Source organism: Pseudorca crassidens, chromosome 1, assembly GCF_039906515.1.
Source record: "Pseudorca crassidens isolate mPseCra1 chromosome 1, mPseCra1.hap1, whole genome shotgun sequence".
In the NCBI taxonomy this organism is placed as follows: domain Eukaryota; kingdom Metazoa; phylum Chordata; class Mammalia; order Artiodactyla; family Delphinidae; genus Pseudorca; species Pseudorca crassidens.
Window position 1 is genome coordinate 67,382,401 of NC_090296.1, and position 13,072 is coordinate 67,395,472.

A 13,072-nucleotide genomic window follows, 5' to 3' on the forward strand; every position below is an offset into this window, starting at 1 on the left:
TTGATTATATTTTGAATCTTCACACCTCAGAGAGGGAGATATTATTCTCATTTTAAAGTGGGGAAACTGGGCTTCCCTGGTGGCCTAGTGGTTGAATCCGCCTGCCAATGCAGGGGACACAGGTTCGAGCCCTGTGCCGGAGCAACTAAGATCCCACATGCCGCGGAGCAGCTAAGCCCACGCACCACAACTACTGAGCCTGCGCTCTAGAGCCCACGACCCACAACTACTGAAGCCTGCGCGCCTAGAGACCATGCTCTGCAACAAGGAAAGCCACCGCAGTGAGAAGCCCGCGCACCACAGCAAAGAGTAGCCCCCGCTCACCGAAACTAGAGAAAGCCTGTGCACAGCAACGAAGACCCAACACAGCCAAAAATAAAAATAAATAAAATACTAATAAAATAATTTTTTTAAATTAAAAAAATAATAAAGTGAGGAAACTGAGATATGAAGCAGTTTTCTCTAGGTCAAGCCTACTAAGTGGTGGAATTAGGATTTGAACACAAGTCTCCAGATTTGAAAGCTGTGTTCTTTCCATTAATTATATTACAGCTTCTTCTTTATTGTGACTTAAAATCTCAATTTGAGATTGAACAAAGTATAATAGTAGTTGAGAGGTGAAACATTTCCACCTGGTTAAAATTAAACTGGTTGTTCCTCAGAGTTCTGTCCTTGTCATTTTCTCTCTTTATTTTTTCTCTTTCATTGTATTAGCTGTCCACTCCATGTAGAAACGTTTTGAATCTAGTGCTCTTGTTCTGAACCCTTTCCTAAGCTGTAGTCCTCCATTTCTCCTTGGATGCTCTACTGTCACTTCAAATGTGATGTGTTGACAATTAAACTTATTATTTCCTCCTAAGTTAATTCGCTTAGTCACTTGGGCTCAAAGTTTGGAGCCATCTTTGAATCCCTTGTAAAATTAATGGTTGGACTCAATGATACATAATATCCCTTCCAGCTCTAAAATTCTAGTGTTGTTATTCTTGTACCACATACTCAGTCAAAATGAATCACTTTCTCTGCTTTGGCCAAGAACAAATAATTTTGCGCTCAAATTATTTTCCAGAGTTATTTCAGAATCTTACAGAGTATGTCCTACTCATCCATTCTTATGCATTCTTCAAAGCCCATTTTAAATGCCATCTCTTTCTATAAACCTTTCATGAGCCTCCCAACTGGACTTCACAGCATTTGCTCTCTCCTTCAGGATCTGGAATATCTTTGTATCTTTCTCAGCGTAGTTTACAGTACCCCCCCCCCCACACACACACTCTTGTGGGATAAGGAGGGTGCCTAGAGGGATGCTTGGCAAGGGATGGAGCCTGAGCAGGGTGGAGAGGGCTTACAGACAGGGCATGGGCACAGGGTTTGGGAGCAGGGATAAGGAAAGAGAAGGAGGGGCTTGTGGTGGCTAATTTTGGGGTTTCAGAACCTTAGTGGGATAAGGGCAGCATCCTCCAAAGGGAGAGATGGCAGCAATGGGTGATTGCTTAAATATAGGAGAGGTGTTCAAACAAGTAAATATCTCAAAGATAATAGGATCCATCATTCTCTCTGTAGGAGAAAGGAGTTACAAATGTGGGAGGGAGGAAACTAGAATAAACTGTGTGATGCTGGATTGGAGGTATTACTGTGAACATGTGGTTTTTCAACATACATAGTTAAATAAAGAAATCTAGCTATAAATGTGTATATGTGTGAGTATACATATATAGATGCACTGTATATGTGTATGAATGTACAAATATTCCTTAGCTACAAACCCTAAGACAGCCTGAGCAGTGATACCTCAGTAGTAGTGAGCATGCCTCGTGCTTCTAAATTCCATTCTTGGGGACGTTCCTGGTGGCTCAGTGGTTAAGAATTAGCCTGCCAATTCAGGGGACATGGGTTCGAGCCCTGGTCCGGGAAGATCCCACGTGCTGCAGAGCAACAAAGCCCATGCACCACAACTACTGAGCCTGCGAGCCACAACTACTGACCCCGTGTGCCACAACTACTGAAGCCTGCGCACCTAGAGCCCGTGCTCCGCAACAAGAGAAGCCACCGCAATGAGAAGCCCGTGCACCGCAATGAAGAGTAGCCCCCGCTCGCCACAACTAGAGAAAGCCCGTGTGTGCGCAGCAACGAAGACCCAATGCAGCCAAACATAAATAAATAAATAAACAAACAAACTAAATACATACCATTCTCCACTCAAAGGAACCAGGACTCCTGGATAAATGGCTGCATCCAGGTGCCAGAAAGTAAAGGAGTACTCAAAGAATGATGGAGGTGTGTCAAAAGGGCACAGAATAGTAAAATGTTAATGAATAATATGGATGGTGGGATATACGTTATATAAAACTCTTTCCAATTTTCTGTATTTAAAAAATGTTTTACAATAATACATTGTGAAAGGATTTAAAACACACAAAGACACAGAAGCCAGCATGAATGGGTGAATCCCACTGACCAAAGTTGGGACAATTTGAACTCCAAAATAAACAATGATAAATTATAACACATTTAATAAAATAGGAAACTCTGAATTCATACTGATAGAAATAAATTAATTGAAAGTTTGATGAGAAACAAAAAAATGTACATAGTTTCAAAGAATTTCCCCCACAAAATACTTCCTAATTACAAAGAGGAAAAAAGTAACTACTGGAGAAGCCTGGCAGACACTACCTTATTGAAATAAACACCCGTAATCAGACATTAAAATCATGTGCCACCTCACAGGATGCAATGAGAACAGAGCATCACTTCTCTGAGAGTCCTATCAAAGACATCTACCCTGAATCTAATCATGAGTAAGCATCAGACAGATGCAAAGTGAAGGCCATTCTGTAGAATAATTGGCCAGGAATCTTCACAAGTATCAAGGATATGAAAGTCAAAGAAAGACCAAGGAAGTGTTCCAGATTGAAGGTGACTAAAGATACATGACAAGTAAGTACAGTGCTTGATCCTGAACTGAATCCTTTCATCATAAAGAGCATTATTGGGACAACTGGCAAAATGTAATGTATCACATAAATATTTTGATTTTGATAGTTATATTGTGATTATGTAACAGAGGTGCTTATTAGTAGAACTACACACTAAAGTATTTAGGGACAATGTGGCATTGTGTCAGCAACTTAGATCACAAATGGTTCAGGAAAGAAAAGTGTTTTCTGTACTATACTTGCAACATTTCTGTAAGCTTGTGCTTGTTTCAAAATAAAAATTGAAAAATTACGTTCAAAATGCTGAGTATACTAGAAAAACGCACTTGACTTGGGGCCAAGAGGTTGTTAATCCCAGTTCCGCCAGTGACTGGGTGTGTGACCTTGAGCAAGCTACTTTACGTCAGGCCCCAGAGTTTCGAGCTGTAGGACACAAGGCTCTCTAAGGCCCCTTCCCAGTCTAGCATTCCACCACCTACACCCACGGCACTCCCTGCCTGAATTTCTACAGGCTCCAGTTGTGCCTTAGACTTCAGATGCCCCAAGGATTCTGGGTAGCGTCGAAAACAAACAAAAATGGGTGTGGCCAAGCTCTCCAGACTGCAAAGACGCTGACCTGGCCTCAATCTAGGCCGCAGTCTCCGCCATCGCTCTTTCGGAGGTGGAGCAGTCACGCCTGCCAGTGTGGGCGCTCGATAGCTCGGCGGCCGGCTGGCGGGGCTTCGGCGCGGTACGGGGCGCGTTCCCAATCGCTGGCTCCCGCCGCACTCCAGGCTCCGAGCTTTCAGTCCCGCCCCGCGCGCGCCCCTCCCGCCGTCGCTACAGCCTGCGAGTCTCAGCGCTGTGGGTCCGATAACTTGGCGAGGCTGGGACGGGCGCTGAGTCGTGGTCGTGGCGGACCCCGGGAGCGAGCAGTCGGGAATCCCCGCGGTGGAGGCGGCTCCCGGCGCGAGGGGGCGGTGTCCGTGCTGCCTGCTGGCTGCGAAGAACCACACACCGGGGCCTGCACTGTAAGTTGAGCGGCTTGAGGGTCCCCGGGGTGGTCGCGGCAGCGAAGCGGTGGAGGAAGCTGGGACCCGGGAAGCAGGAACGGGACGAGGGATTAGGTGATTTGGCCGAAGGGGCCGGAGCCCGCCGAGAAGGGGCTGAAGTGCGGCGCGGGGATGGCAGAGTAGCCGTGCACTCCGTCCTTCCTCTTGGGCTCCGGGAAAGTCTGGTTTCCCCCGTGCACAACAGGTAGGCGTGGACTCTGGCCGCTGGCGGGAGCCCCCAGGCTTGCGGGGAAGGTCGGAAGGTCGTAGCCCGCTTCGCCGGCGCGCCACTCCCCGGACCCGCCCTGGCGGCGCCCGCCGCGCCGGGGGTTGGCCGGGAGCGGGGCCCCAACCCGAGCTTCGAGAGAGGTTCTCCGAACGCCCGCGCGCAACCCTGGAGGCGCGTTTCCGGGAGCAGTGGAGTGGGTTATGGATAGTGCCTTCTCGCAAGGAAAGTAAGCCTTTGCCGGGGTAGCATTTGCTTAGTACGAGGAAGCACTTCTTCTTACCCTACTTTCGGCCAGCACAGTGTCATTTCTAGAGGTTATAAAGTCTTTGGAAACTTTATGAAGCGCTTTACGGTATTTACTAGTCACAGTAATGTATACCTCCGATAAGGTAAGATGATTTTTGTAACTGTCAAGTCAGAGAATAGGTGTCAAATGATTTGCGCTCCTTTATTAAAGGTCATAGTTATACACAGTTTTTATGTGCGGTCCTTTATTCAACAAATACTCAGCATCTTTTATGTGCAGGCTCAGCGCCCTTAAGGAAGTTAACAGCCTAGAGAAGACGTGAAAAGGGAAAAAAGGGGCCCATAAGTAGGGTTCAGAACTTTGTCAGAGAAAATACTCTGGTGAGATTATAGTGTAAGGAAAAAGTGTGCTTGGAGCTGGGATTAGGTGGATGGGGAAAGGAGAATTGCCCTGTTTCATTTTCAAACATTTTAGAAAGTATGTCTTTGAGAAAGTGGTTTTAGGTCAGCATTGAAGCCGAGATTTGTCTTACATTTTAATACCATAGATTTTTTCTCCGTTAATGAAATGGGTAAGCAGGCAGGGTTTATAACAAGAATAGTGACAGTTGGAAAAAGTACAGCTATTTTATATAGATAGTTATAGTATTGGAAGATTCCTAAACTGACGGGAGACCTCAATTTTAGCTTAAGCTCCTCCACTGCTGTTTACGGATCTTTGTTAACTTTTCTCTTCTTTTCTTTTTGTTTATCATTGTATCTGACTTAAGAACAGAAAATACATAATACAAAGTACCTTAAAATTTTTAGAAATTGCACTAATAATACGTTCTCTAAGGAAAAAATTTAAGAACTCTCGTCTTTAAGCAATACACCCATCTTCCTTTCTTCCATTCAGCTTTATTTCAAAAAGGGGATTGAGAGAGTTGATAACCTTTATGAGCTTTTCTTAATTATCATTTGAATAAAATAAAAGATTAAACTCTGGATTTGTTCAGGTCCCTTCATATTCTAAAATTCGTTTATTCTAAATCCTGATTAACCAGTTTAATGACATCGGCATTTTTTAAAAAAGGCTTTATTGACTCTTGTGTTTCATTAATTATCCATAGTATAGTTGATGGCTTTGAACAGCCTCTTCGTGGGACCTTAGTCCTCTCACAGAAAAGCATTTCTGCATTTTAAGGAGACTGCAGAAACTGTTATTAAACTTCATTTAAGAAATGAATTAACTGAGGCCTAAGGAATTAGTAGAGACTTGTTTATATCATTTAATTGAATCTTTTGTCTAGTTTTAGTGTTAAATTCTTTCGGTTACACTAGGGGTCAGCAATTGACAGGCTGTGGGTCAAATCCAGCCTGCTGCCAGTTTTTATAGATAATGTACTGGAACATAACCACACTCATCTGTTTATGGGTTTATGTATTGTTTATGAGTAGTTATGATAGAGACTGTGTGGTCCACACAGCCTAAAATATTTACTCTCTGGTCCTTCACAGGAAAAAATTGCTGACCCTGGACTAGAACTCTGTAAACTCTTAATCACTGTATCTTTTGTGGGAGGAAGTAGGTTAAGTTCAGTTTTAATTCTCCATCTTTTTCATTATGTTAGGTGAACTACTGGATCCCATAAATGCTTCCACATCCTAGATGTGTAATGAGGGAAAAAGGTTATGACTTTTCTGTTATATTTACCTAATAATTTTTAATTTCAGCAATTCTAGCCTTTTGGAAGGCTAGAGAAAGGGAAGGATTTTTACGTGTTTTCTAACAACTTTATAATTCTAGTTTTAATTTAGATCTGATGTGGAAATTTTTTTTCATTTAGTAAAGTCTCTTTTTAATATTTGTGTTTTTCACAAGTAACAGTAAGTTATTTTTACTCAGACTTTTTTTTTTTACCATGAATCTAGTGACATTGATTAAAAGATCAGACAGAAAATTATTGACAGTGTAACTGTGAGCATGAAGTCAAACGTATATATACAGTAAGACCCAAATTGGAAATTGGAACCGTCTAAACAGATACCCAACAGATTGAAACTGGAGCATGTATCCTGAATCATGTTAGGGATTTTCTTTTAGTAGTAACAACTTAAAAGATAATTATTTCTAGAAAAGAAGCATAATATAGCCATATTAAAGTATTATGTTAGTGTTACCTGCCTAAGAAATTAGAGCTAATTATGTGACAGGAAAGAAGGAAAACTTGTATGAGGTGATATTTAAATATTTAAAGCAGAGTATATACTTTTGCTAATCTTAAAACCGTGGTATGGTTCTAACTTCACTAAATAAAATATTTTATATATGTACTTCTTTGTACTTATTTTCTAGATTATGCTTCTCTATGGATATACAACAGCATCTGTCTATATCCTTTTCTCTTGGGCTTGTAGATTTCTGTATGTTGAATATATGCATGTTTTTGTATATATATTCATAATAATATCTCATTTGTTCAATACATTTTTTATGTAAATAAAATTATCAGGGGCTTCCCTGGTGGCGCAGTGGTTGAGAGTCTGCCTGCCGATGCAGGGGACACGGGTTCGTGCCCTGGTCCGGGAAGATCCCACATGCCGCGGAGCGGCTGGGCCCGTGAGCCATGGCCACTGAGCCTGCGCATCCGGCTCCTGTGCTCCACAATGGGAGAGGCCACAACAGTGAGAGGCCCGTGTATCGCCAAAAAAAAAAAGATTATCAGAAAATTGAAATTACCCATTGAAATGCACAAAAATTTTTAAAAGATATTTTGGGAGGAAATCTGCAAAGCAAAAAAACAAAAAAGATAAGAAAAGTATATGCAGGTATAAAATCCCGTAAACTTACAGAGTCCAAAAGGCTTTTTTCTTAACTCATTTGGCAGCAAAACATCACCTGAGCTGATATGAAGCTATTTATAGTCATTATTTATCCCACCTTTATGTGAATGTTTATCTTTTGCTGCAGAAATATCAGTGAGTTTGATTATGGAGTGCTGCCCCAGAGCAACTAGGGGTTAGAGGTAATAGATGGTATGTTCAGTGTATTACTTGGGTGGGCCATGATGGTGGCAGCCAGAAAGCAGAGGAATAATGGAGTTGTTCCAGGGAGCTGCACTTGCAACGTTAAGAGCCTACTTAGGCATCTGGCAGGGAGTAGGAAGCAGTGTCTGCTAAAAAACAAGAACCCTCAGGTAGGGCTCCAAGAGAGTCAGAGCTGTAGCTAAATTATAGACTAGGCATTTCATAAGATATGTTGTAAATTAGAAGTGGGAACCGTGAGGAAAAGCCAAGATGTCAGACCATAGTGTGCATTAAGGGTGAATCTGTGAATGCTAACCAGCGTGCAAGAGCCATGAATAGTTAGAAGGGGAAAAAGGAGGGGATTCTATAGCAGGTGGACTCTTAATGGCTGACTAGGAAATCCTAGGTGGCAGATTTCATGAGCAGCAAAAACAGTGATATTTTGGAAAATTGAGCAAGGATTCTGGGCCTCTGATGAGCTGGGGGAATAATGGCATCTTGTGCACTTTGCTCTTGAACTAAGTATCCCCATGTTGCCTGCTTTTAAAATATCTGTATTAAATAGTATTTTGGTCACTTCCATCACTGATACCTGCCTGCTCTGACTTCTTCCTGCTCTCAATGAGTTTGCTTCTTCACTTTTAATATGGTGCTCTACTCCACCCTAACTAGAATCCAGATAACTGGATTATTAGTCATGTCTAAACTAAACTAAGAATAAACTGACGTTGAGAGACAAGAAACTTACGTCAGTAAAGGTCATGATTTTTGAAACAATTGCTGTATATCTTCTTTTTTTTAAACTTGTTTTGTTTTTTATTGTACTTCTTGTTACTGGATTCATAATTAGGTACCAAGTAGTGAGATTGCTTAGATAGTGACTTTCAAATTGAGTGTGATAGGAGATATTAGAGTAAAATTTCTCTTTTAAAATTTGCCTTCTGGAATTCCAAAGTGAAATCTTTCTTCCCAGGGGGAGGTGGAAGAGTTGGTTTGTGGAATAAAGAGTGATAAAAATTGTCAAGAATAGCCAAAGACTAACCTAACACTTAGTACTTATTGATTTACTGTCTAGATGGAAAGGGCCCTCTGGAAGTTGATGTCTCTAGTAGACCTCACACTTTATCAAAAAGCCTAAAAGTATTGGAGACCTAAGATGAGAGTGAAATGATAAGAAAGAACAAAGTTATAAAGATTAGATGCTTCAGTGGGCATGGCAGTAACTGTCAGTAATAGCAGTGATTAGAGACTATATGAAGAGAATGTAGAAAGTAGTTGAAGGAACATGGACATTGAAACTAGACAGATGTAGGCGTTAATCTTTCTTCCACTTAAATAGCGTCTTCATGTTGGACAAATTGCTTAACTCATTATCCTCATCTGTAAAATGAGGATGATAATATCTGAGTCTCAGTGTTATGAAGATTAAATGAGATAGTGAATTAAAAGTTTCTAGTAAGTAAATCCTCAAGAAATGTTAGTTCCTTTTCCATCATTTCCTTATTAGAGTTGGTTCCTGCTGCTCAGTTCCCCTCCCCCTCCACCCATACTTCCTTTTACCCTTCAAGGTTTTCTCTTTTGTAATCTGCAAGGAGAATTCCCAGGGCTGGACATCAAATGGGGCCCCTATTGGCAATCTCCTTCATCGAATGCAGCTTCTGCCATTCTTCTTGTCCCTAATGGTAATCTGCAGCACTTTGGAAAAACAAGAAAGGAAGGCAAAGGAAATTGCATCCCTACTTCTGGCCCTTTCTTACCCCAACTTATAAATTTCTGTATAACTCCTGTTTCTTTCCTATTCCATCCTAGCTTCTCTGTCCTATAGGATGTGCTCCCCATCAGTTTTTGGAGTTGAGCGTATCTGCCTTTCCTATTGACTTGTATTATGCAGTGGTGAGAAGCAACATTCTTGCCATTTCTACCAAGTTTGCAGGAAATATTGTTTGAATCTTGGTACACTGAATGTATTTTCATTATGTAGTAAAACAAGGTATTAGTGCTGTGCCTGGGGCATGATGCAAGTTAGATTTTTGTCATATGACAAAATGGATTAAGTTGACAACATGGATTAAGTTGATTTTATGGGAATTGTATTCAGAATCCAAAAATGAAATTTTAAAATTTATGGTGCAACAAGCCATTTTTAGATTGTTAAAATTATGAATAATACAGATTTTTATGTGAACTGATAAATCTTAAATATACTAGGTTAATTAAAACTATTTTTTTCTTTACTCATATTCCAGGAGTAGAAAAGATTCTGTTTATATTTAGAATTCTGAATGTTAGATAATTTGATCCAAAATATTAATCAGAAATGGCTACTTTTTAAATAAATTTATTATTTTTTAAAATTTTATTTATTTTTGGCTGCGTTGGGTCTTCGTTGCTGCATGTGGGCTTTCTCTAGTTGCGGCGAGCGGGGCCTACTCTTTGTTGTGGTGCGCAGGCTTCTCATTGCGGTGGCTTCTCTTGTTGCGGAACATGGGCTCTAGGCACACAGGCGTCAGTAGTTTTGGCATGTGGGCTCTAGAGCGCAGGCTTAGTAGTTGTGGCGCATAGGCTTAGTTGCTCTGCAGCATGTGGGATCTTCCCGGACCAAGGCTCAAACCCGCGTCCCCTGTGTTGGCAGGTGGATTCTTCACCACTGCACTACCAGGGAAGTCCCAGAAATGGCTACTTTTAAGCAGAAGTGTGACATTGACTTGTTACGCATTCTTCTACTTCTTAAAAAATCCTATCACAGTATAAACGAAAGGGAATTTTAAATTTTTTGACTTACAATAGTCTTTAATGATTAGTATTTAAAGATTGTGTACTATAGAACACTGAGTTCACAGGGTTCCCAGCTGGGGAAAACAAGAAAAAGGTAAAGGTGGGGCAAAGGTTCATACTTAAAAGATGTTGAGAAACATCGAGTGCCATATATATACTGGGTGGGCCAAAAGGTTCATTCAGTTTTTCCTGTAAGATAGCTCTAGTAGCGCTTAGTTGTCTTTAACTTCATTTGAAATGATTTTGTTAGATTACATGTGAGAGCTGTCATATCTGCATGCATTTAAAAAAAGACTTATCAGGAATCCAGATTGCAAAAGAAGTAAAACTGTCACTGTTTGCAGATGACATGATACTATACTTGAAAATCCTAAAGATACCACCAGAAAACTACTAGAACTAACCAGTGAATTTGGTAAGGTTGCAGGATGCAAAATTAATGCACAGAAATCTCTGACATTCCTATACACCAACAACGAAAAATCAAAAAGAGAATTAAGGAAACACTCCCATTTACCATTGCAACAAAAAGAATAAAATACCAAGGAGTAAACTTGCCTAAGGAGGCAAAAGACTTGTACTCAGAAAACTATAAAACACTGATGAAAGGAATGAAAGATGACATAAATGGAGAAATATACCATGTTCTTGGATTGGAAGAATCAATATTTGAAGATGACTATACTACCCAAAGCAATCTGCAGATTCAGTGCAATCCCCATCAAACTACCAATGGCATTCTTCACAGAATTAGAACAAAAAATTTTACAATTCGTATGGAAACACAAAAGACCCCGAATAGCCAAATCAATCTTGAGAAAGAAAAATGGTGTTGGGGGAATCAGGCTCCACGACTTCAAACTATACCAAAAAGCTACAGTAATCAAGATAGTATGGTACGGGCACAGAAACAGAAATATACATCAGCGGTACAGGATAGAATACCCAGGGATAAACCCACACACACATGGGTACCTAATTTACAACAAAGGAGGCAAGAGCATACAATGGAGAAAAGACAGCCTTTTCAGTAAGTGGTGCTGGGAAAACTGGACAGCTACATGTAAAAGAATGAAATTAGAACACTACCTAACACCATACACAAAAGTGAACTCCAAATGGATTAAAGACTTAAATGTAAGACCAAACACTATAAAACTCTTAGAGGAGACATAGAAAAAACACTCTTTGACATAAACCACAGCAAGATCTTTTTTGACCCACCTTCTAGAGTAACGGAAATAAAAACAAAAACAAATGGGACTTAATTAAAAGCTTCTGCACAGCAAAGGAAACCATAAACAAGACAAAAAGACAACCCTCAGATTGGGAGAAAATATTTGCAAATGAAACAACAAGGGATTAATCTCCAAAATATACAAACAGTTTATGGAGCTCAATATCAAAAAAACAAACAATGCAGTTAAAAAATGGGTGGAAGACCTAAATAGACATTTCACCAAGGAAGACATACAGACGGCCAAGAGGCACATGAAAAGATGCTTAACATCACTAATTATTAGAGAAATGCAAACCAGAACTACAATGAGGTATCACCTCACGCTGGTCAAACTGGCCATTATCAAAAAATACAGAAACAGTAAACGCTGGAAAGGGTGTGGTGAAAAGGGGACCCTCCTGCACTGTTGGTAGGAATGTAAATTGATACAACCACTATGGAAAACAGTATGGACCGTCTTTAAAAAACTAAAAATAGAACTACCACATGACCCAGCAATCCCACTACTGGGCATATATCCTGAGAAAACCGTAATTCAAAAAGAGTCATGTACCGCAGTGTTCATTGCAGCACTATTTACAATAGCCAGGACATGGAAGCAACCTAAATGTCCACTGACGGATGAATGGATAAAGAAGATGTGGCATATATATACAATGGAATATTACTCAGCCATAAAAAGAAACACAATTGAGCTATTTGTAGTGGGGTGGATGGACCTAGAGTCTGTTATACAGAGTGAAGTAAGTCAGAAAGAGAAAAGCAAATACCGTATGCTAATGCATATATGTGGAATCTTAAAAAAATGGTACTGATGAACCGAGTTGCAGTCCAGGAATAAAGATGTAGACATAGAGAACGGACTTGAGGACACGGGGTGGGAGGGGGAAGCTGGGGCGAAGTGAGAGTAGCATCGACATATGTACACCACCGAATGTAAAATAGTTAGCTAGTGGGAAACAGCAGCATAGAACAGGGAGATTAGCTGGCTGCTTTCTGATGACCTAGAGGGGTGGGCTATGGAGGATCAGAGGGAGGCTCAAGAGGGAGGGGATATGGGGACATACGTATGCATATGGCTGATTCACTTTGTTGTACAACAGAAACTAACACGGTATTGTGAAGCAATTATACTCCAATAAAGATCTATTAAAAAATAAAAAATAATAAAAGACATCAAAATTGGTGAATTTTTGTACAGCCATTTTAATATTGAAGATGGAAGAAAAACAACATTTTTGGCATATTATGCTTTATTATTTCAGGAAAGGTAAAAACACAACTGAAACAGAAAAAAAGATTTGTGCAGTGTATGGAGAAGGCGCTGTGACTGATCGAACATGTCAGAAGTGGTTTGCGAAGTTTCATGCTGGAGATATCTTGCTGGATGATGCTCCACAGTCAGGTAGACCAGTTGAAGTTGCTAGTGATCAAATCGAGACATTAACTGAGAACCATCAACCTTATATGAGGTGGGAGATAGCCGACATACTCAAAATATCCAAATCAAGTGTTGAAAATCATTTGCACCATCTTGGTTATGTGAATCACTTTGATGTTTGGGTTCCACATAATTTAAGCCAAAAAAACCTTCTTGACCGTATTT

At 40.5% G+C, this 13,072-nt stretch overlaps 2 protein-coding genes across 10 annotated transcripts in view; both read left to right on the plus strand.

The window, feature by feature from the left end:
* The window catches only part of DTD2 (D-aminoacyl-tRNA deacylase 2), a 30,078-nt gene extending 28,118 nt beyond the window's left edge, over positions 1–1,960 (plus strand). Inside the window, exon 5 of one of the 2 annotated variants that reach the window (XR_010943660.1) lies at positions 114–1,960. The gene's annotated coding sequence lies outside the window, so the exon portion shown is untranslated. The remainder of the gene's footprint in view (positions 1–113) is intronic. The other variant, XR_010943661.1, reaches the window with a different exon arrangement.
* A 1,849-nt stretch (positions 1,961–3,809) lies between these two features.
* HEATR5A (HEAT repeat containing 5A) overlaps positions 3,810–13,072 on the plus strand; it is a 112,028-nt gene continuing 102,765 nt past the window's right edge. For 4 of the 8 annotated variants that reach the window (XM_067738113.1, XM_067738156.1, XM_067738165.1 and 1 more), the window contains exon 1: positions 3,810–3,946. The gene's annotated coding sequence lies outside the window, so the exon portion shown is untranslated. The other 4 variants (XM_067738130.1, XM_067738122.1, XM_067738140.1 and 1 more) reach the window with 3 other exon arrangements.